Raw genomic sequence first — 22,780 nt, 5'->3', positions numbered from 1 at the left:
ACACATACAGTGATTCATATTTTTGTGTGACATCATGTCAAGCTATCCCCTGAGTTCATGGTTCCTCACTGTTTGAATTTGACATTCAGCACAGCTCCTTCCAACGGGCAAACATCAAACCACACATCCAGCATTACTGCCCCAGCCCAGTAAACATACCAACAATCAGCCTGTATTGAACCATGCCACTGGGCACAGATGTCAATTGTACCCAGTGGTAATGTGGAACATCTATTCCACATTGGCTCTACAGAATTTCATTGAAATGATGTGGAAACAATGTTGTTTCAACCAGTTGTGTGCCAAGTGGGATGGTTTTTAAATATACAAATCAACTTCCAATAGAATTACTCAATGTTCTCTCTAAAATACACAAGGAAAAATGCAATTTTAATAGCTGGTTGCAGAGAGACCTTAAAATTCAGGGCCTTGTCTTACTACCCAAAGCTGAGGACATTTCGAGGCTAGTTCTGCCTACATCTCTTCATGTCGAACCTAAGACTTGTACTGCTCTTGATTAAGTCGTGTTAAAATTCAAATGGAAAAACAAAACAGAATATTAAAAAAATACAAAAACTATTGTGAGGTGATATTCAGATGAGGGTTGTATAATGTCCTGGATTTCCAAACAGTCATTCAGATCTTGAAGATCAACGGGATTGAAAAGGGTGCAATTAGAACTTCCCGTGGTTTTATATTCCCAATGTGATATTTGAAAAGTGTAGTGGTCTTCATTTTTTGCTCTCTTGTAATCCAAATGTTTATAAATCACCCATGAAAGTGGCTAATTTTAATAAACAAGCATCCTGACAAAAAAACATGTCTGCTTTCGACCAGTTGCTTGTAGCTCTTCAGTTCAATAGCTAATCCCATCGTTTGAAATGGACCAATACAGGAAACTGACCCAATCTGACCCAATCAGCTTGCATCAATCGAATTCTACATTACAACCAGTTGATTAAGTGACGTCTGTGGCAGCAGGCTGAACAAAGTTGTCAAACTGTGAATTTCAGTTTCAAGCATAGCTGAGTTTCAAGCAAAGCTGAGTTTTACACCATAATGATGAGTGTGTCACAGCAATTTAAGTCCATTAATAAAACTGGATTAGCAACATCTTCCCCATTGATACTTTCCAGAGTCACACCTAACTGCCCACTAGAGCTGACCACCAGGTGATAGGTGAGCACCACTTCATAATGACATTGTCTACTAGCGTTATATAACAGTTCCGTCTTGATCCATTACCTAAGTTGTGATCAGAGTCCCAGAGACTGGGGGACTATGTGTCCGTGCAGAAACGCATGCACGGACACATAGTCAGACACTGACACACAAACCAACATCCACCCACACACACAAAGCAACACACAGTGACACACATTCGCCCCCACACACAGACAGACAGGTGTGTGTGTGTGGGGGGGGGGGGGGTCAGAGGCGGAAGCATCGCAACACTGTGTCTCGCCTTACATTTGGCTCAAGGCCCCCAGTGAGAAGACAGTGGTTGAGTGGGGCTGAGACGCTGTATCTCCATGACGGCTCACTGCTCTGCTTTGTCTTTCAACATGGCCTCCAGCAGAAAGGCATCAGCTTCCTCTATATCCCTTTCACATCTCTGTCTCGTGATAACCATCGCTCGAGTGATTGGAAAATTAACTTGTTGGAAAGAAAGAAGTGCCGGCTGTGTGTTTCACATACTTATCTACCAATTATCATAATTCTGGTCTAAGTGTTACTGTAATAGGATCATTGGCATCTATTGTTCTGCTGTTTAATAATCATGATGCGGATTTACAGATAAAGCTCAAAATGATGAAACAGGATCTAGAATCGGATTAATATTCCTTATGTTCACTAACCAATAAATAGCTAGGGCTATAATAGGGTTAACACAATGATTCAGTTTGTCTGCCTGCAAACACAGGAAGCGCTTGGAGCATAGTTGTGCATACTTGTGTTGTTGTACTTAACGAGGTTAGCCTTTTTGAGATACAACTTGCATTTCCCAAGAGAGACCTACATTGTTGTATGTACAGTGCAATCGGAAAATATTCAGACCCCTTGACTTTTTCCACATTTTGTTACGTTACAGCCTTACTCAAAAATGTATTAGAACAACGACAACAAAATATCCTCATCAATCTGCAACACAATGTCCCGTGATGACAAAGCGAAAATAGGTTTTTAGAATTTTGTGAAAATGTATTAAAAAAATTAAAAACCGAAATACCTTATTTACATAAGTATTCAGACCCTTTGTTATGAGACTCAAAATTGAGCTCAGGTGCATCCTGTTTCAAAAGATCATCCTTGAGATGTTTCTACAACTTGGTTTGAGTCCATCTGTGGTAAATTCAATTGATTGTGCATGTCAGAACAAAAACCAACCCTTGAGGTCAAAGGAATTGTCCGTAGAGCGCTGAGACAGGATTGTGTTAAGGCGCAGATCTGGGTAAGGGTACCAAAACAATTCTGCAGCATTGAAGGTCCCCAAGAACACAGTGGCCTCCATCATTCTTAAATGGAAGAATTTAGGAACCACCAAGACTCTTCCTAGAGCTTGCCTCCCGGGTGAGTAATCGGTGAGTAATCGGGGGAGAAGGGTCTTGATCAGGGAGGTGATCAAGAACCCGATGGTCACTCTGACAGAGTTCCAGAGTTCCTCTGTGGAGATGGGAGAACCTTTCAGAAGGACAACCATCTCTGCAGCACTCAGTCAGGTCTTTATGGTAGAGTGGCCAGACGGAAGCCACTCCTCAGTAAAAGGCACATGACAGCCCGCTTGGAGTTTGCCAAAAGGCACCTAAAGACTGTCAGACCATGAGAAACAATATTCTCTGGTCTGATGAAACCAAGATGGAACTGTTTGGCCTGAATGCCAAATGTCACATCTGGAGGAAACCTGGCACCATCCCTACGGTGAAGCATGGTGGTGGCAGCATCATGCTGTGGGGATGTTTTTCAGCCGCAGGGACTGGGAGACTAGTCAGGATGGAGGGAAAGATGGACAGAGCAAAGTACAGAGAGATCCTTGATGAAAACATGCTCCAGAGAGCAGACTGGGGTGAAGGTTCACCTTCCAACAGGACAACGACCCTAAGCACACAGCCAAGACAACGCAGGAGTGACTTTGGGTCAAGTCTCTGAATGTCCTTGATTGGCCCAGCCAGAGCCCGGACTTGAACCTGATTGAACATCTCTGGAGAGACCTGAAAATAGCTGTGTAGCAACGCTGCCCATCCAACCTGACAGAGCTTGAGAAGATCTGCAGAGAAGAATGGGAGAAACTCCCTAAATAAAGGTGTGCCACGCTTGTAGCATCATACCCAGGAATACTTGAGTCTGTAATCGCTGCCAAAGGTGCTTCAACAAAGTACTGAGTAAAAGATCTAAATACTTATATAAATGTGACATTTCAGTATTTTTTATTTTGAATACCTTTGCAGAAATGTCTAAAAACCTGTTTTTGCTTGTTCATTATGGGGTATTGTGTGGAGATTGACGAGGAAAAATGTAAATGTAATCCATTTTAGAATAAGGCTGTAACACAACAAAATTTGGAAAAAGTAAAGTGGTCTGAAACCTTTCTGACTGCACTGTATGTGTGTTTATGTAAGCTAATTATTTACAATAGTGTAAAATAGACCAAATTGAAAAGAACTCTGTCCGTTCTCTCTGTGCTGTGGATAAGACATAGCAGATGATACATCTAAATCCACAGAGGGGAAAAAGAGACATGCCATGAGACTCAAGACAGGCCAAAGTGTATCACCAGGATCACCCGTCCACAGCTGGGTCCCAGTGTTCCCATCACTGCCACCTAGATAACAGATACTGGGAGACCAGTGTGCCAGCCCTTCCGTTTCCCAGAACAGATCGCTACTAATCCAATTGTGCCTCATTCACTCAAGCTAGTCAAGCTCAGTCCTCAATCCGTCATACATTCTAATGCAATTACGGCAGCGATGCAGCAGGCACACTCCTGAAGGAATGTGTGTGTGTCTGCATGTGTGTGCGTGCATGCAGACACGCACTTCTAAAGAAGTTTTATTGCTTCTTTAATCAGTACAACAAAATATCAATTAGCCTTTAAAAATGATCAACTTGGAATAGCTCACACAACGTGTCATTGGAACACATGAGTGATGGTTGCTGATAATGGACCTCTGTACGCCTATGCAGAAATTCCATTAAAAAAATCTGCCATTTCCAGCGACAATAGTCATTTACAAAACGAACAATGTCTACACTGTATTTCTGATCAATTTGATGTTATTTTAATGGACAAAAAATTTGCTTTTCTTTCAAAAACAAGGACATTTCTAAGTGACCCCAAACTTTTGAAAGGTAGTATAGATTGGCTGAAACTGGCATCTTATGAAAGCAAGTAGAGTCACTAATATAAACGAGAGCTGCAACTATGCTTCCCAACATGTCGTCCATTTTGCTGTTGAAACATTGTCGCCCTGCAACATTCAGCCATATAGAGACACACATGTCTATCTAAGCAGTTATCACAGCTAATTAGTTCATGATTAAAAGGGTTTCAAATCCATTTTAAACACTAAATACTGAGTGGAATTCTAAGCTCCCACAGCATATGTTGGATTAGTCCTGGAACTTTGTCTGCCATAGCCACTGCAGGCTTTGGGAGGGTGAGTTAAGAAGGGGAATTTATTCCTTACTAGTCACTTTAAAGGTCTAATCTATCCAGCCCTGGGCCATGGTGATGATATCACTGCCACCCAGCTGAGCTCATGCTGCAGGGCAGTTTACAGGGCAGCAACTCATGTCCAATAATGACACAGACTTTTAAAGGTCTCTCCTACAGAGCGGACATGCAGCCTCAGTCAACTACGTATCCCTCAATCCATTAAGCAAGGAAAGGTATAGGTGTTATTATTTCAGTTATCTAACTTAAACAGGAATTTAGAGACACCGGTGACCTTGTTCGTTGTCCATTGACTCGTTTTTCCACAGTTATTTTCCACTTCATCACAAACAAAGTCTGTTTCAAAAGAAGACTTGCCAAATCCAAAATGGCCGAACTTTAAAAGCAGTAGTCAGAGGAGAGAAAGTACACCCTGCCAGTGCCAACCAACCCTGTGACATACCACAAAAACAAGCAAGACCACTGCAGTCAACATGTTATGTAACTGACACAGTTCTCAATTGAACTCTTACTATTACTGCAGTAATGGATGACGCTGTAGTGCAGTGAGTGCAGTGAGCATTGATGCTGCAGAGAGTGTAGGCGTGGGACCATCGTTCTGTGTTGCTTAGCCTACAGATCTGTATGTGGGCTGACAAGTAGGTCAGTAGAATACAGAATAGTACAACAGTGTTTTAAGGAGCACTGGAGATTGAATACCTGCCGTTCTGCATCTAGTTTACCTTATAAGGTGCAGTCGCAGTGAGATTCAGTTCACACATATCACATTTAAACATGTGATCCTCTCTATGCAGGTAGAGGTGGATGAGACTCTCCCTGGTTGTCTTGAATTATTGCCTCAGAGTTTCCCTTTGAGTAATGCTACAGTTCATAAGGAGTTTATGCATTCAGTAATCCTACTGTCATGTCTTCCTCTTCATCGTCATGCTGGCAAGATCTCTACCATCTTGATCAACTGTCAGACTGCGTTATGGACATATAACTTGCCCCATTCGGAGGTGTGCCTTGAGAACTAAGCCGTCACCTCTGAAGTACCTAATAAGATGGACTGGATGTGATAGAACACACCATTCTTGGAGGAATCCACACACCCGTTCCCAAGCTGCTATCGCTTCTGCCGCAGATATTTCCATATAATACTACCATGTTATTATATTGAGGGGTAATGTCTAAGACTAGGTTATACATAAACATCCTTCACTTCACCTCACCACCACAAATTCTCTGATTTGTAACCCGAGCTATTCTAGCTGGTCAATGAGAAGTCGATGGATGTGTTTCAAGTGACCCCTATTCCCTATATAGACCACTACTTTTGACCAGAGCCCCGGTCAACGGTGGCGGACTACATAGGGTGCCATTTGGGACACTTCCTATGAGAGTTCCATGAAAAACACCACATGCCAAACAGATTGAAGGTTCCAAGGCAAACACGTGTCCAGACTCTGGGTTTGTCAGGGTGGAAAGACTACCACTGGAGCGTGTCTCTGGACCAGACGGCCCAAACCAGAGTCCACATTGGCCCGGACACACAGGGTGTGGCGGTGAGCATCACTGAGACGTGGCAGTCAGAGAGGCTAATGGAGACCTTCGTCCGTTATACAAATTATACACTTAGTAGCACCTTGTTTGCCGCAAACATTCAGAAACTACATTTTCAGACATACGTAGATGAAGCATACAGTTTAGTTTGCCCTTGAGGGAACATCTTAGAAAGTATACACTGAGAGTACAAAACATTAGGAACACAGGCCGTAGACTGACCAGGTGAAAGCTATGATCCCTTATTGATGTCACTTGTTAAATCCACTTCAATCAGTGTAGATGAAGGGGAGGAGAAAAGTTAAAGAATGATTTTTAAGCCTCGAGACAATTGAGACATGGATTGTGTATGTGTTCCATTCAGAGGATGAATAAGGCAAGACAAAAGATTTAAGTGCCTGTGAGAAGCATTGGAGTCAACAGGGGCAGCATCGCTGTGGAATGCATTCAACACCCCGTGGATGTCCCGACGAATTGAGGCTGTTCTGGGGGCAAAAAGGGGTGCAACTCAATATTAGGAAGGTGTCCCTAATGTTTTGTGGATTCAGTTTATGCTTGAAGCAGCATAGCTTGCCTCTGCAATACACTAGATGTTGTGTTACCACAGGTTGCTATTTCAGTCCAGTCCTCCCATAATCACAGTTGACATTGAGATTACTTCAGAAGTTCAGAAGAAGTGCAGTGAGATGTCTGTGCGTGTGTGTGTGTGTGTGTGTGTGTGTGTGTGTGTGTGTGTGTGTGTGTGTGTGTGTGTGTGTGTGTGTGTGTGTGTGTGTGTGTGTGGACGTGTTTAACTATAATAGTAAACAATCCAAATATTTTAACCAATTGGGGACATTTTGTTAGTCCCCACAAGGTCAAATGCTATTTGTAGGAGGTTTAGGGTTCATGTTAGAATTAGTTTTAGGGTTAGAATTAGGTTTAGGAACTAGGGTTAGTTTTAGGGTTAGAATTAGGTTTAGGAACTAGGGTTAGTTTTAGGGTTAGCGTTAGGAGCTAGGGTTAAGGTTAGGGTTATGGTACAGGTTAGGGTTAGGGAAAATAAGATTTTGAATGGGACTGAATTGTGTGTCCCCACAAGGTTAGCTGTACAGACTGTGTGCATGGGTGTGGTCTGTTCCACTGGGGATGACATCAACAGCCATTAGTGGTATTCCCTTGCAGCATTCCAGGGCCAGACGCCTCATATCACATGGTATTGAATTATGTGTGTGTAAGGAAAAGGTGAGTCTGAATCATGACAAATGCTCACAACATCCACAGACACGCACACATACACACACCATATGACTACTTAGGCTGAACAAAAAATATAAATGCAACATGCAACAATTTAAAAGATTTTACTACGTAACAGTTCATATAAGGAAATCAGTCAAATTAAATAAATGCATTAGTACCTAATCTATGGATTTCACTTGACTGGGATAGAGATATGCATCTGTTGGTCATAGATACCTTTAAAAAAAGGTAGGGGCGTGGCTCAGAAAACCAGTCAGTATCTGGTATGACCACCATTTTCCTCATGTAGTGCCACACATCTCCTTCACATATAATTAATCAAGCTGTTGATTGTGGAATGTTGTCCCACTCCTCTCCAATGGCTGTGTGAAGTTGCTGGATATTGGAACGCACTGTTGTACACATCAACCCAGAGCATCCCAAACATGCTCAATGGGTGATGTCTGTGAGTATGCAAGCTATGGAAGAACTGGGACATTTTCAGCTTCCATGAATTGTGTAAAGTTCCTTGAAACATGTGACTGTGCATTATCGTGCTAAAACATGAGGTGATATCGGCGGACGAAAGGCACAACAATGGGCCTCAGGATCTTGTCAGTGTATCTCTGTGCATTCAAATTGCCATCGATAAAATGCAATTGTCTTTGTTGTTCGATGCTTATGCCTGCCCATACCATAACCCCACTGCCACCATGGGGCACTCTGTTCACAACTTTGACATCAGCAAACTGCTTGCCCAAACAACACCATACACATGGTCTGCGGTTGTGAGGCCGGTTGGATGTACTGCCAGATTCTCAAAAATGATGTTGGTGGTGGCTTATGTAGAGAAATTAACATTCAGTTCTCTGGCAACAGCTCTGATGGACATTTCTGCAGTCAGCATTGCCAATTGTACGCAACCTCAAAACTTGAGACATCTGTGGCATTGTGTTGTGTGTCAAAACTGCATAATTTAGAGTGGCCTTTTATTGTCCCCAGCACAAGGCACACCTATGTAATGATCATGCTGTTTAATAAGCTTCTTGATATATCAGATATATGTCAGGTGGATGGCGTATCTTGGCAAACGATAAATGCTCACTAACAGGAATGTAAAAAAAAATGTGTATCTGTGCATATGGAAAATGTCTGGGATCTTTTATTTCAGCTCATGAAACACTGGGTCAACACTTTACATGTTGCGTTTATATTTTTGTTCAGTGTATTAAGTACATTCTCAGTCCATTTGATATGGATCTGACAAATCCTGCACATAATTAATCTCCCTTCCTCTTCCTGCTGTGTCGAACTGATCCATTTAAATTTGTTACATGATTACATTTGGCTTAGCGTAGCAGAGATTACTATACGCTTGGTTTCCGTTTGGAGAGAGGCATTCGCCTGACTGAAAAGAATGACAGAGTTTTACAGCAGATCAGACTTCCCACTCGATGCAAGATTATTAACAGCCAGAGAGTGAGCACATTTGTTTTTGTAACGGCCCAGTTCTGGCGCCCACTGAATATTAGGGTTTAGAAAATGTCAAATCTATATTTCAACCCCTCCCTCAGCCCCTCAATGGGGTTGCCCAATGACAGCCACAACCAGTGATTCAATCTCTGACAATGAAAACAAAAAGTCAAGCATGACATAATGATACATCCTATACATAAACATGACCGATGTTACTGTATGCATTAGACTACACCCCTATCCTCACATCTTGACTCCACCCCTACCCCCACATCTTGACTCCACCCCTAACCTCACGTCTTGACTCCAGCCCCTACCATTCACATCTTTACTCCAGCCCTAACCTCACATCTTGACTCCACCCCTAACCTTACATCCTGACTCCACCTTTACATCTTGACTCCACCCCTAACCTCACATCTTTACTCCACCCCTACCCTCACATATTGACTCCACCCCTACCCTCACATATTGACTCCACCCCTACCCTCACATATTGACTCCACCCCTACCCTCACATATTTACTCCACCCCTACCCTCACATCTTAACTACACCCCTTAATCTCACGTCTTGACTCCAGCCCCTACCATTCACATATTGACTCCACCCCTACCCTCACATCTTGACTCCACCCCTACCCTCACATATAGACTCCACCCTACCCTCATATATTGACTCCACCCCTACCCTCACATATTGACTCCACCCCTACCCTCACATATTGACTCCACCCCTACCCTCACATCTTGACTCCACCCCTAACCTCACATCTTGACTCCAGCCCCTACCATTCACATCTTGACTCCACCCTTACCCTCACATCTTGACTCCACCCCTAACCTCACATCTTTACTCCACCCTACCCTCACATATTGACTCCACCCCTACCCTCACATATTGACTCCACCCCTACCCTCACATTTTGACTCCACCCCTAACCTCACACCTTTACTCCACCACTACCCTCACATATTGACTCCACACCTACCCTCACATATTGACTCCACCCCTACCCTCACATATTGACTCCACCCCTACCCTCACATATTGACTCCACCCCTAACCTCACACCTTTACTCCACCCCTACCCTCACATATTGACTCCACCCCTACACTCACATATTGACTCCACCCCTACCCTCACATATTGACTCCACCCCTACCCTCACATATTGACTCCACCCCTACCCTCACATATTGACTCCACCCCTACCCTCACATATTGACTCCACCCCTACCCTCACATATTGACTCCACCCCTACCCTCACATATTGACTCCACCCCTACACTCACATATTGACTCCACCCCTACCCTCACATATTGACTCCACCCCTACCCTCACATATTGACTCCACCCCTACCCTCACATATTGACTCCACCCCTACCCTCACATATTGACTCCACCCCTACCCTCACATATTGACTCCACCCCCCTCCACCCTCACATATTGACTCCACCCCTACCCTCACATATTGACTCCACCCCTACACTCACATATTGACTCCACCCCTACCCTCACATATTGACTCCACCCCTACCCTCACATATTGACTCCACCCCTACCCTCACATATTGACTCCACCCCTACCCTCACATATTGACTCCACCCCTACCCTCACATATTGACTCCACCCCTACCCTCACATATTGACTCCACCCCTACCCTCACATATTGACTCCACCCCTACCCTCACATCTTGAATTTGTTGGATGTTGTCAGTAACCAGGTTTCCATCCAACCTTTTTATGCGAGTAAAGTACAGGACTGATGGAAACAGCAAATTTGTCTGTGCAAATTTGTCTGTAAACTTTCCAAACGTCGACAAAATACGCTAGACAAGGTGGGATCTCTTTGTGTAAGTAAAATGTATTAGAGTCACGTGATGATATGTTCTAGTCAACACTACGACTCTGGAAAGCATGCAGTTTATTAGGCTACATATGAAAGAAGTTATGAAGAATTTCACAGGGTGGTGAAAATGCATGGTGATGAGCTTGATGCTCCTTTCAATTAAATATCAATGTTCTTGATGATCGACATGATGATCGATGCTGACATGATGATCGATGCATTGCCGCAGTTTGACAAATATAAATAATCTCTCTCTTATCTATAACAATCTCATCATGTAGGTAGCCTACTTACACTGTATCTGCGAGCTGTTGTCTAAAGCACCCGTGCCAAAACAAGAGTGTGCTCATTCGTTAGATAATGCAGCATTTGTTGTGACAAAACAATCAACAGATTTGAAAATTTGATGGAAACCCATTTAACTTGTTGCGTTTTTATGGGGTCCATGTTTTTAACTGCAAAAGTTATTTTAATGTGCACTAAGTCATCACGCAGAGTCTTTTATCCGCAACAAGTACATTTATGGAAACACATATCTACTTGTTTTATTTTAACATGAAAATCTGTGGCCAATGTTGCTTGTCTAATAACAAGATATTTACCAAACAACAACACATGTGTATATTCCAAGGCTACCCTTAAGACTCCCTGTAGCCAGCGTAACAACAGGCGCCTAAAATGGAATCAGACTTTCTCCAGGGGAATTAGTTCTGCTCGGCCATGTCCTCAGCTCTTTGTCTGTCTACAGCTGAACTCATGATGGCCATATGACAACCCACTGGTGACCCCAGGCATTGTCTGAGGTCTGTATGAGAGTGCGAAAGATGCTGTGTGCGTGTGCGTGCAAGTGTGCGTGTGTGTGTGTGTGTGTGTGTGTGTGTGTGTGTGTGTGTGTGTGTGTGTGTGTGTGTGTGTGTGTGTGTGTGTGTGTGTGTGTGTGTGTGTGTGTGTGTGTGTGTGTGTGTGTGTGTGTGTGTGTATTTTAGATTAGTCCTCAAGTCTGTAGTCCAAGAAAGATTTCATATACATAATGACTTACAACAGAACCCTAAAGTGAATCCAGGGCTGAAAGAGAACAGAGCATCATTTATGTAATGGAGTAGATCTGGCTTAATCCTCCTCCCCATTCTTCATGTCCAAATTGAAATAATATGTGTTCTCCTGAGTTCTAAAATACATGTGGAATCATAGCTCTATTCTGCTTACTATCAGCAGTTTGTATCCTCCCTCTTTTTTTCTTCATGGCCTAATTCATCATACTGTATTCATAACAGGTCTCACAGGGAGGGAAGCATTTTAAAGTTGATTCTAAAATCGAAAGTTATTCATTTTCCTAGTCAGGCCAAATAGAGCTGACTCACTGGGCACACTGGTACGATGCTATCGCCCCCTATTGGCCAACCCAAATTTTCCATTTTCTTTTCTCCAAAAACACTACAGCACTATAGCGCGTAGATTGGATGCAACTGGATGAATCTTGATGAAAGATAATGTTGGTGAATGTCTGTCTGTCTGTCTGTCTGTCTGTCTGTCTGTCTGTCTGTCTGTCTGTCTGTCTGTCTGTCTGTCTGTCTGTCTGTCTGTCTGTCTGTCTGTCTGCCTGCCTGCCTGTCTGCCTGCCTGCCTGCCTGCCTGCCTGTCTGTCTGCCTGCCTGCCTGCCTGCCTGCCTGCCTGCCTGCCTGCGATGGAGCAGTGACTGATGAGGAACCATAGTGACATCATGGGCTGGATAAAAGCAGTCTACCGTCTTCCCTGGATAATAATTGCCTCCTAAAATAATAGAAAAATAATAATGTTATTGTTCTATCTATAATAAAGCTGTGCTTGAGAGTAGTCTTTGCCTAGACGTGGATTATAGACTTTCATTCTTGTTATTTTTGAAAGCCACAACTTCAGGAGAACACCTTTCTGGGATAGAATATTTGAGAAATAAGCTACTGGAAAGAAGTATAGGGCGCTGAACCAACGTGAGTCAAGGGTCAACCTAAACATCTGTAAGCATCATTGGAAAAGAAAAGGCGCAATGCTGGCTCACCATTAAAAACGACTGTTTTTATTATGCAAGTTTAAAAGATTGACGTTTCAACCTTCAAAGCTATTGTTCATAGCTTGGACTCGTTTTTTTAAGCTGTTATGTTAGGCCAGCCTTGAGGAATGAGGATAGCTTATTAACCATTACCCGCATGGATCATTTCTCTCTTAATAAGCTTAAAATGTTTTCAACTTGTCATTCTATTTTTCTATAGGCTACTGATATTGTTTGTTCTCTCTCGTTATTAATCCCCTGGCTACCTTACATTTTTAGGTTATTCAAATAACTTTTTGAACTCCGTTACATTCATTGTTTTTGATCGGGAAAAAGCCATGCATACAACGATGAGCCATAGCCTTCCTATTCACATAGCATATCAAATGGAGAGAGAAGGGAATATAGGCTGTCTTTTTAAAACAACTAAACACAAGATAGTTAAGGAGTGTCTGTTTGTTTTTTTAAATGACAGGTTTAGCCTGAAGTCCGAGAGAGAGAGACTCCTTTCTTTACTGTAGAGTGCCAGTCAAGTTCAAATAGGCTAAACCATCGTCTGTCACGATGTCGTCCCCATCGAAGATGGCTGTCAATTATCGTTGATTGAATATGCTACGGTAATATCGCTCAAGCCTATATTGACACATACTTTAGGTCTAGGTTTAGGATGTTGTGTCATGTCCATGCCTCCAAGGCAGTGGTATTTTGCTAAGCTCTACATAATAGTAACATCTGCTGCTTTTCAAAGCCTCACAAACTCAGAGAAGCCCTTATGCAGTGATATCAGAAATATCAGACAAAACACCTTAAACTTACCTCCCCTTTAGCACCTGAAATATTGGTTCTGAACTAACCTGTCAGTCAGGTGCAGGGTTGCTGTGACCCTTAGAGGTGCAGACAGCTGACAACACACTGACGTGAGAGCCACTCTTCAGGTATGCCTCACCAATGCCTCTCTCTTCATCATCCCAACAGCTAATGGACGCACCAGCTTTCTAATGATCTAACACTGCACTTCAATCCAGTGTGTCCTCACTAACGACCCCGTTACTCCACTAACGCCTCGGTCAATACAGGTCAAAGGAAAACACTGCAGTCACCCCGACCCAGTGGTACAGCAGTCAGGAACATATTCGTTTGGCTCTCTGTCCAATGTCTGGATCTACGAGGATGTCCGTCTTCTGCCTGCGTAACAATGCTCCGTCCCGACAATTTCCCTGCTGCAGTTTGTACCTACAGTACACTCTGCAGCAAAGCTTCCCTACTCTCTGCAAATGGACCCGCTGGCCTCGGTCCAGCTTTTAACAATCTACTCTCTAATACACAGTACATTAGCCTACAGCAAAGGAATGCAAAGTTTTACCTGCTAGGGAAAGATGCTCTTAGATGTGGTCTGTGTCCATTTTCACCTGTGACTGAAAGCTCTGTCAGCCACAGAGGCACTTACTCCTCTGTGAGTCCGGAGTCACTGAAAGAGCCGGCAGAGCGGAGAGAACGGAGGCAGGGCTGATTCTCATTGTCGCTGTATGTTTGTATTTTGCTGCCCGCCGGGCACACACTCATCATCACGGCCCTCACTTTGAATTTGGGCCAAATGGGGTGACTATGAGGCGTCAGCGCATAGGAGTCATTTTCAGAGGCAGTGATATAGTGCCAACAAAAGCGTACTGTACCACACCATGTCATATTCAGCACTGGAGGGAGGGGGGATCTACATGCCACATGGTGTCTTAGAGGGGAATGTTTAAGAGTGGATTACGGAATCATGGAAATATACTGAATCATGGGTGGTGAAAAAAAACAACACATTACAGAACAGGTTTTGTCACACACAAAAAGTAGGATGTTATGGTTAGCATATACTTAACTCAGTATCATAGGTGTCATTGTGAGCAATCCCAGAACAGACATACAGTATTGTGGCGAAGGTGATCAGAAAGTGGGTCAGATAGTTAAATGGCTAAAGGCCAAATCTTTATCAGAGAGAACAAGCATTGTCTACATGAAAATCGACTGCTTTGTGGGTTGACTAACTTTGAAGGAGGATAAATGACAGCGTTAGAGATGCTGCGGTAATTACTGGGCTCCTCTTCCTCTTCTGCTTTGGAGGAGAAGTGAGTCAGGACAAGAGCAGTGATTAGAGTCAAAGCTATAAGGGGGAGTACTCACGCTGGGAGACAATGCTTCAACATCAAAATGGAGGACAAGTGAGAAAGTATAGCCACGACTCTTCTTGCTTTTACATGATAGCCAACCTACTGTATTTCACCCATGTATAAGAACAAGCATCCACGCACACACACACACCCCGACGCACACTAACACACACACACACACACACACACACACACACACACACACACACACACACACACAATCTTGTACGGCGAACGAGTTGCCTTGATCAAATCGAGTTGTGTTTACAGGCACAGCACAGGAAGGAAACAGACTTGGTAGGCTACCAAACTCAGAATAAACGACACTCATCAAAAGCACCTACTGAGCTGAGACACAGAAAGGTGTTCTATCACTGTCACACCTTCACCTGCTGACACAAGCCGTAAAACGACCTTTAGTATTCTAAACAACTAACTCAAACAGTCACCTTGTAAGAAATGAAAGACAATGGTCGCAATATACAGGAAGTAGTGTCATTACTGTCTTCCACAGCAAGGTTAAAAGTAAAAGACGGTGTCATATTTTGACGCTAACTCCTATTATGTCATGCTGTATGCCTTGTATGCCTTGTGTCTATATCAAAGTAAGAGTCCTGTCATCTTATCTGGATTGACAAAGGCCCCCCTTAACCAATGGATTTCTAGTCCTTTAACATTCCAGAGAGAGAGAAAGAGGGTGTGTCTCAAGAGGCGGTGATGTTCAAAAGGCAGCTTTTGTCCTCTCACAAAGCAGAAGAGGCCCTCTGCTGGTCTGAGAGTGAAACTGCTTCTCTCCACACCCGCCACACCACACTGCAGCAAAAAAAGCCATCATCATATCCTCTATTCCAGGTATTCCCAAACTGAGGTGTGCGTTTCACTGCCAAAAAATAAAATGAAACCCTCTTGTGTTCAGCAAAATAACAACACAACTAGGCAAGTCAGTTCAGAACAAATTCTTATTTACAATGACGGCCGACCCCCGTCCAACTTGTGCGCCGCCCTATGGGACTCCCAATCAAAGCCAGACGTGATGCAGCCTGGATTCAAACCAGGGACTGCAGTGATGCCTCATGCACAGAGATGCAGTGCCTAGACCGCTGCGTCACTTGGGAGCCCAAATGCTGGTGGCCTCGTCAGATAATTAACATCCAATCACATTAACCGTTACTCTCTCACAGGAAACCTTCACTCTTGCGCAGACATTTAGAAACAACCATTTGAAAAATAAGCCACGGGAGTTTTTAGAGCTAGAATAAAGACGATTTTCGGGTACAAGACGTGTACAAAAGGAAAAGATACCATTAATAAAAGGGGGCTAGAAGTGTCTTATATGGTGAGCTACCGAGTGGCTAGGACAGGCAAGCCCCATACGATTGTGAAGGACTTAATTGTTCCTGCTGCTGTTGATATGGCTGGGACAATGCTGGGGAGAAAAGGCCAAAAACAAAACTACAGACAATAGTGACATCAGTGACATGGCACTGTCATGGCACTGTCAGTGACATGGCAGGAGATTGTTTTAAAGAATTACTACTTTGCATACAAGCCAGTGAATTCTATACAGTTGGATGAGTCAACAGACGTGGCAGGCCTGTCACAGCTCCTGGTATATGTCCTTTACGTTTATGGGGGGGTCAATTAAGGAATACATCCTCTTCTGGAAACCAGAACAACATGAGAGGATTGGCAGAAAGACATAGTGGAGTGGTATATCTCGTGGTGTACTCTCGTGTATTTTCTGCATTATGCAATGATATGGGCAGAGACCATGTAACGGTTTTACAACATACAGAAGTGCGCTGGTTATCAAAGTATTGACACATTTTTCTTCAGAAAAGTTTGAGCTCTTTTCTGTCTGCATTAACAAGGACAACACACAGGTCTTTCCATCATTGTATGATTTTGTGTGTGCAAATGAACTCAAGCTTACGGTCAATGTCAAATGTGATATAGCGAAGCACCTGAGTGAGCTGGGTGCGCAATTACGCAGGTACTTTCCCGAAACGGACAACACAAACAACTTGATTCGTTATCCCTTTCATGCCCTACCTCCACTTACCAATATCTAAACCAGAGAGCCTCATTGATAATTGCAACAAGCAGTTCTGTGAAAATGTAACTTAATCAGAAGCCACTGCCAGATTTCTGGATAGAGCTGTGCTCAGAGTTTCTTGCCTTGGCAAATCACGCTGTTAAGACACTGATGCCATTTGCAACCACGTACCTATGTGAGAGTGGATTCTTGGCCCTCACTAGCATGAAAACTAGATACAGGCACAGACTGTATGTGGAAAATGATTTAAGACTGAGACTCTCTCCAATACAACCCAACATTGCAGAGTTATGTGCATCCTTTCAAGCACACCCTTCTCGTTAACCTGTGGTAATTTATTCACACTTTTTGATGAACAAATAAGGTTTTATATGTAAGATGGCTAAATAAAGAGCAAAATGTATTATTATTATTATATTATTATTTGTGCCCTGGTCCTATAAGAGCTCTTTATCACTTTCCATGAGCCGGGTTGTGACAAAAACGAATTCTTATGTTTAATAAATGTATGTAATAAATGTATAAATGTATAATTTGTGTGTGGCAGGCTTACAATGATGGCAAAAAACAACATTTGAGAGTGCGTTGACCCTGGTGCTAGAGGGGGTATGCAGCTGGAGGTTGAATGTTTGAAGAGGTACGGGTCTACAAAAAGTTTGGGAGCCACTGCTCTATTCGGCTGAGGTTTATTCAGTAGGAACTAAACGTAAGGAAATGGGTCGAAACTGGGAGAGACTACCTAAATGTGTCCAATTAGAAACGCTTGTTTTTATTGTGAAACCTTTTCCTTTGTAAATGTTTTGCTACGTATGCACTAATTAATAACCCGCTGACTACACAAAGTTGAGCTATGACGCAATAGAGTCGCTGGACAATAGACGGGTTGGTTGCTTAGCAACGAAACCCACGTGTAAGCAGCTATGCGGCAAAACAGACAGGGTTGGTTTAGACTTTTGAGAACATGTCAACTATATTTAGTCTCTGATCTGATCTGTTTCACCTGTCTTTGTGCTTGTCTCCATCCCCCTTCAGGTGTCGCCAATCTTCCCCAGCCTGCCCTGACCCTGAGCCTGACTGCCGTTCTGGATGTTTTGCAACCTATCTGGTTTACTGACCTCTGCCTGTCCTTTTGCCTGTCCCTGTACAAGTAATATACTTTTGTTACTTCGACACTGACTGCATCTGGGACTTCCCTGAAACGTGATAGTACGAACTGGCCATGACTGACCCAGCAGACTCGGACCAGCTCCGCAACGCCATCTCCTCCCAAGGAGCCACCATCGGAAGGTACGAGGAGTTTCTTTGTGTTCTTATGGAAGGTTTCCAGACCTTGGCCGAATGCCATGACCAAGTGTTGAACACATTGCTGGAGCATTTCTGTGGGTTGTCTGTTAGGCAGCCTACCATGAGGGTAACCTCTTAGCCCCTCAGTAACCGGGTTGTTAGCAGCGCTGCCTCCCCAGTCACCCCGGTTTCCAGGGAACCCAGCTTACCTCCCCCAGAATGCTTCGATGGAGAGTCTGGCACCTGTCGGGCGCTGATGTCTGGGAGGGCCAGCTTCTGCAAGACTACCGCAGTGTGGCAGACTATGCAGTGGATTTCCACGCATTAGCAGCTGAGAGTGCCTGGAACAAGGAAATGCTGTACGACATGTTCCTGCACGGAGTATTGGAGGAAGTAAAGGATGAGCTTGCGGCCCTGAAAGTACCAATGTATCTCGACTTGCTCATCACCTTGACCGTTCGGGGTCAATGGGCAACTACGGGAACGAAGGAAGTAGAGGAGATTCGATTTCACTCGCCCGTCCAAGGGTTCCACCTCTCCTCCGAGGCATCCCGGAAGTCCCTGACGGCTCTGTTGCCAAGAGAACCCAAGGCTACCCGAGTTCCCTCGAGAGTCTCAGTAGACTGCCAATTCACCTTTTCCCGAGCCTATGTAACTAGGCAGAGCTATGCTGTCTCCAGGTGAATGGCTATACAGGTTTCACACTAAGAGTTGCCTGTATTGCAGGACTTATGTTTGGTCATTTTGTCTCGACCTGTCCACTTAAAGATCAGGCTCACCGGTAGGAGAGAGTACTTTGGTGGGCCATACTTTTCCTCTCCCCTTGCTCGCATCCCTTTTCATGCTATTTTGCTGTGGTGGAATCAGTCAAAAACTCTCCAGGTACTCATTGACTCTGGGGCCGATGAGAGCTTTATGGACGCTATTCTGGCTTCCAAGCTGGACATCCCCACTCAGCCCCTCTCCATTCCCATGGACGTTAGAGTGCTGGACGGGTGCTCTTTAGGCTGGGTGACCCACAATACCACCCTCATCAACCTACGTGTGTCAGGGAACCACAGCGAGACGATCCAATTTCTACTCATTAAGTCTCCTCGGGTTCCTGTGTGATTGGGATTCTCCCGGCTCCAGCGACACAATCCTCTCATTGTCTGCTGGTGCCATCGTGGGCTGGAGCCCGTTCTGCCATGTCCATTGCCTGAAGTCAGCGCAGCCTGCCACGGGACGTCTTCCTGGGTGCTCGGAAGTTGCCCCGGACGTCTCCGCCATTCACGCAGTGTACCATGACCTGTGGGAGGTGTTCAGTCAGGCCCAGGCCACTTCACTTTCGCCGCACCGACCATATGACATATGATTGCCATTCTCCCAGGCACCACTCCGCCACGGGGACAAATTTACTCTTTGTCGGGTACGGTCACCAAGGCTATGGAGACCTACATTTGAGGACTCCCTAGCTGTAGAGTTCATCTGTCCTTCTGCCTCCCCACCGGCGCAGGGTTGTTCTTTGTGGAGAAGAAGGACAAAACCCTGCGCCCGTGCATAGACTACTGGGGTCTCAATGACATCACGGTGAAGAGCCGCTACCCACTACCCCTCATCTCCTCAACCTTCGAGCCGCTCCAGGGGGCCACCGTGTTCTCCAAGCTGGACCTATGGAATGCCTACCAGCTGGTGTGGATTCGGGAAGGGGACGAGTGGAAGACTGCCTTCAACATGGCCAGTGGTCATGCCATTTGGCCTTACCAACGCCCCTACTGTGTTCCAAGCTCTGGTTATGATGTTCTCCGCGACATGTTGAACCGGTCCGTCTTCGTCTACCTTGATGACATCCTCATCAACCCCCGCTCTACCCAGGAATACGTGCTCCATGTCTGGCAGGTTCTCCAACCCATCCTGGAGAACCAGCTTTTTGTAAAAGCAGAGAAGTGTGAATTCCATTGAATTCCACCATCCCCTTTCTGGGTTACAGCATCGCTGCAGGGAGTGTACAGATGGATCCCGGAAATGTAAAGTGGTGGTGGATTGGCCCCAGCCTACGTCCAGGGTGCAGCTGCAACATTTCCTGGGATTCTTCAACTTTTATCCCCGCTTTATCTGGGATTACAGCACCCTGTCTGCACTCACCTCTCCCAAGATTCTGTTCACAGGGTGATGTAACCACAGATTTCTTTTCTAATGTGTTATTGACTGTACATCTGTTTATGTGTAACTCTGTTGTTGTTTTTGTCGCACTGCTTTGCTTTATCTTGGCCATGTCGTAGTTGTAAATGAGAACTTGTTCTCAACTGGCTTACCTGGTTAAATAAAGGTGAAATAAAAAATAAATACATTTAAACAATGAGCTCTTGATGTCTCTCAAATACATCATTACAGTTGTTGGTTAGCTAGCTATTTGCCATATTAGCATAGATGTGACATCAGCCAAAACATCTTAAAACAAGACATTGTATCAAGAATAAGATAAAACTAGCTGAGACGAGCCACCTATGATTCTCCACATGGCAGGTTCTTGTCATTGTTGCTAGCTATCTGGCCATCTAGAATCACAACAACACACGACCTTCTGCCCCACTGAATGATTTGCATCGTTTAAGTGACGTTGTCAGCTAACCCGACTATTGAATGAGACAGGGTCCTCCATGCAGCACTATACAAGTCTGTCAACGACCGCTTCTGAAATCAACTAAATGATCTAATTTCCCCACAGAAATGAATCTAACAGTGTTATTATTGGCTCCGCAGATTGAGGACAATTGCATGCATTGATGGAAATGTATCCTAAAATGGATTTCCTTATTTAGACCAATTATCTCTTCATGACATTATCATTACAAATAGCCTATGTGAGAGCGTAGTTAAGTCATACATTTTTTTAAAAGAACACGTTCATTTGTTATTTTAAACACCTAACATTGAAAGACAACTTTGGACATGCAGAATTGAAACCTTAGTTGAAGCAGACCATATGTTCCCAAGGGAACAAAAGCCGTCTTGTTTAAAAGTACGGTATGTGTTGGGAGGAAGGGTCAGCTGATTGCCGAGATGTCCTAACAGAGGAAGACTATAACCTTCTGACTAAACAGCCCGCATGCACATGATCATCACGTCCTGCACTGGAGTCATTATCAGAAATCATAAAATAATGGCAGATAGACCTATATCAATGCTCTTAATGTTTTGAGTTTAAGATAAAAAATATCTATGAGAGTGGAATGCATATTTAATTCCATGTTAGATTATTATTAGATTATTAACACATGGCAGTAATAGGTATCTTTGGACTGCATGCATTAATAAACTACAGATAATTTAAATAGTCTCTATACAATTTTGAAACCACCTAAGATGGCAAATAACCCATACCAAAACTTGTCCAACTAACACCCTGTTCAACTAATGTCAATCGCTACAATGAAGCAACTATCAAATCAAAACTACATTGAAAAAACAATCATGGTCAATGCAATCCAGTGCCAAGCACATTGTCTTGAAGCTAACCTCCCTGAGCGCTAAGCTAAGCTCTGCCTTCCGTACATGAGAGGTTATCTTGGCAAAGCTGCTTTACAAAATAATGCCAGAGGGAGACACTCACCAGAAAGAAGGCTCCTGGTTACCAGTCAAGATCTTCTGGGCTCCATGTAATTAGACTGGACTTGAGCAGATCGGCACTCCCACTCAGGTCTCTCTCATCTATCCTCAATAGGGTTTTCCTGGATACATAAAGGTTTAAAAATGTTTTTGTTTTTTGAATAAAAAATAATCCAATGAGTAATCACAACTCTTCCTCTTCACAATGTAACAATGGACCTTAGAGCATGAAGTTCCTTTTCCACTGGCTTCCTCTCTCTCACACACACACACACAAAGCTCAAACTTACCCCCCACCCCACATGAACACACACACACACACACAATCACAAGTAGCCTACACACTACAAGCCGGAGCGGATGTCCACAGGACAAACAGACAGTGGGCTAGTGTTGGTCCAGGGTCCTAGCTATTTATAGGCTTCTTCAGTGTAGCATGTCTCTTCCTATGAGAGTGAGGAGGCTGGAGGAGGCAGACAGACCAAGCACCACTCAGGGACTCTCTACAGCCTGATGTTCCCACTTCCTTGTATAAGCCTGCCTCTACTCCCCACCAGTTTCACCTCTTCTCAGGCTCTTCGATAGGAGGAAAATTATCAGTATAGTATCTTGGTTTGCCTTACGGGAAGTACTGAGTGAGATCCATAAACAGTATAGGTATTGACTAAGCAGAAATACAAGGGGCGTTAGAATGAGACATGGCTACTTAGCACATAGTCATGTGTCATTGCCATTGATTATAGTGTATATTATGGTTATTGGATACAGTGATGAATGTGCAAAGCTTTATGTGTTTTATTGTAAGAACTGCAACATAAAGTACAAGATTCAAGAAGGAGGGAGCTGGCTATTGAGAGACAATAAATCATAGATAATCATCAAATCAAATCAAATTGTATT

At 43.9% G+C, this 22,780-nt stretch overlaps 1 protein-coding gene across 6 annotated transcripts in view; it reads right to left on the bottom strand.

Moving 5' to 3' along the window:
- nav1b (neuron navigator 1b) overlaps positions 1-22,155 on the bottom strand; it is a 137,467-nt gene extending 115,312 nt beyond the window's left edge. For 3 of the 6 annotated variants that reach the window (XM_064969137.1, XM_064969138.1, XM_064969139.1), the window contains exon 1: positions 21,885-22,155. The gene's annotated coding sequence lies outside the window, so the exon portion shown is untranslated. The remainder of the gene's footprint in view (positions 1-21,884) is intronic. The other 3 variants (XM_064969141.1, XM_064969142.1, XM_064969144.1) reach the window with 1 other exon arrangement.
- Between the last annotated feature and the right edge of the window lie 625 nt (positions 22,156-22,780).

Source organism: Oncorhynchus masou, chromosome 6, assembly GCF_036934945.1.
Source record: "Oncorhynchus masou masou isolate Uvic2021 chromosome 6, UVic_Omas_1.1, whole genome shotgun sequence".
NCBI lineage: Eukaryota > Metazoa > Chordata > Actinopteri > Salmoniformes > Salmonidae > Oncorhynchus > Oncorhynchus masou.
Note: the sequence above shows the minus strand (reverse complement) of the source record. Positions and strands in the feature narration are given on the sequence as shown.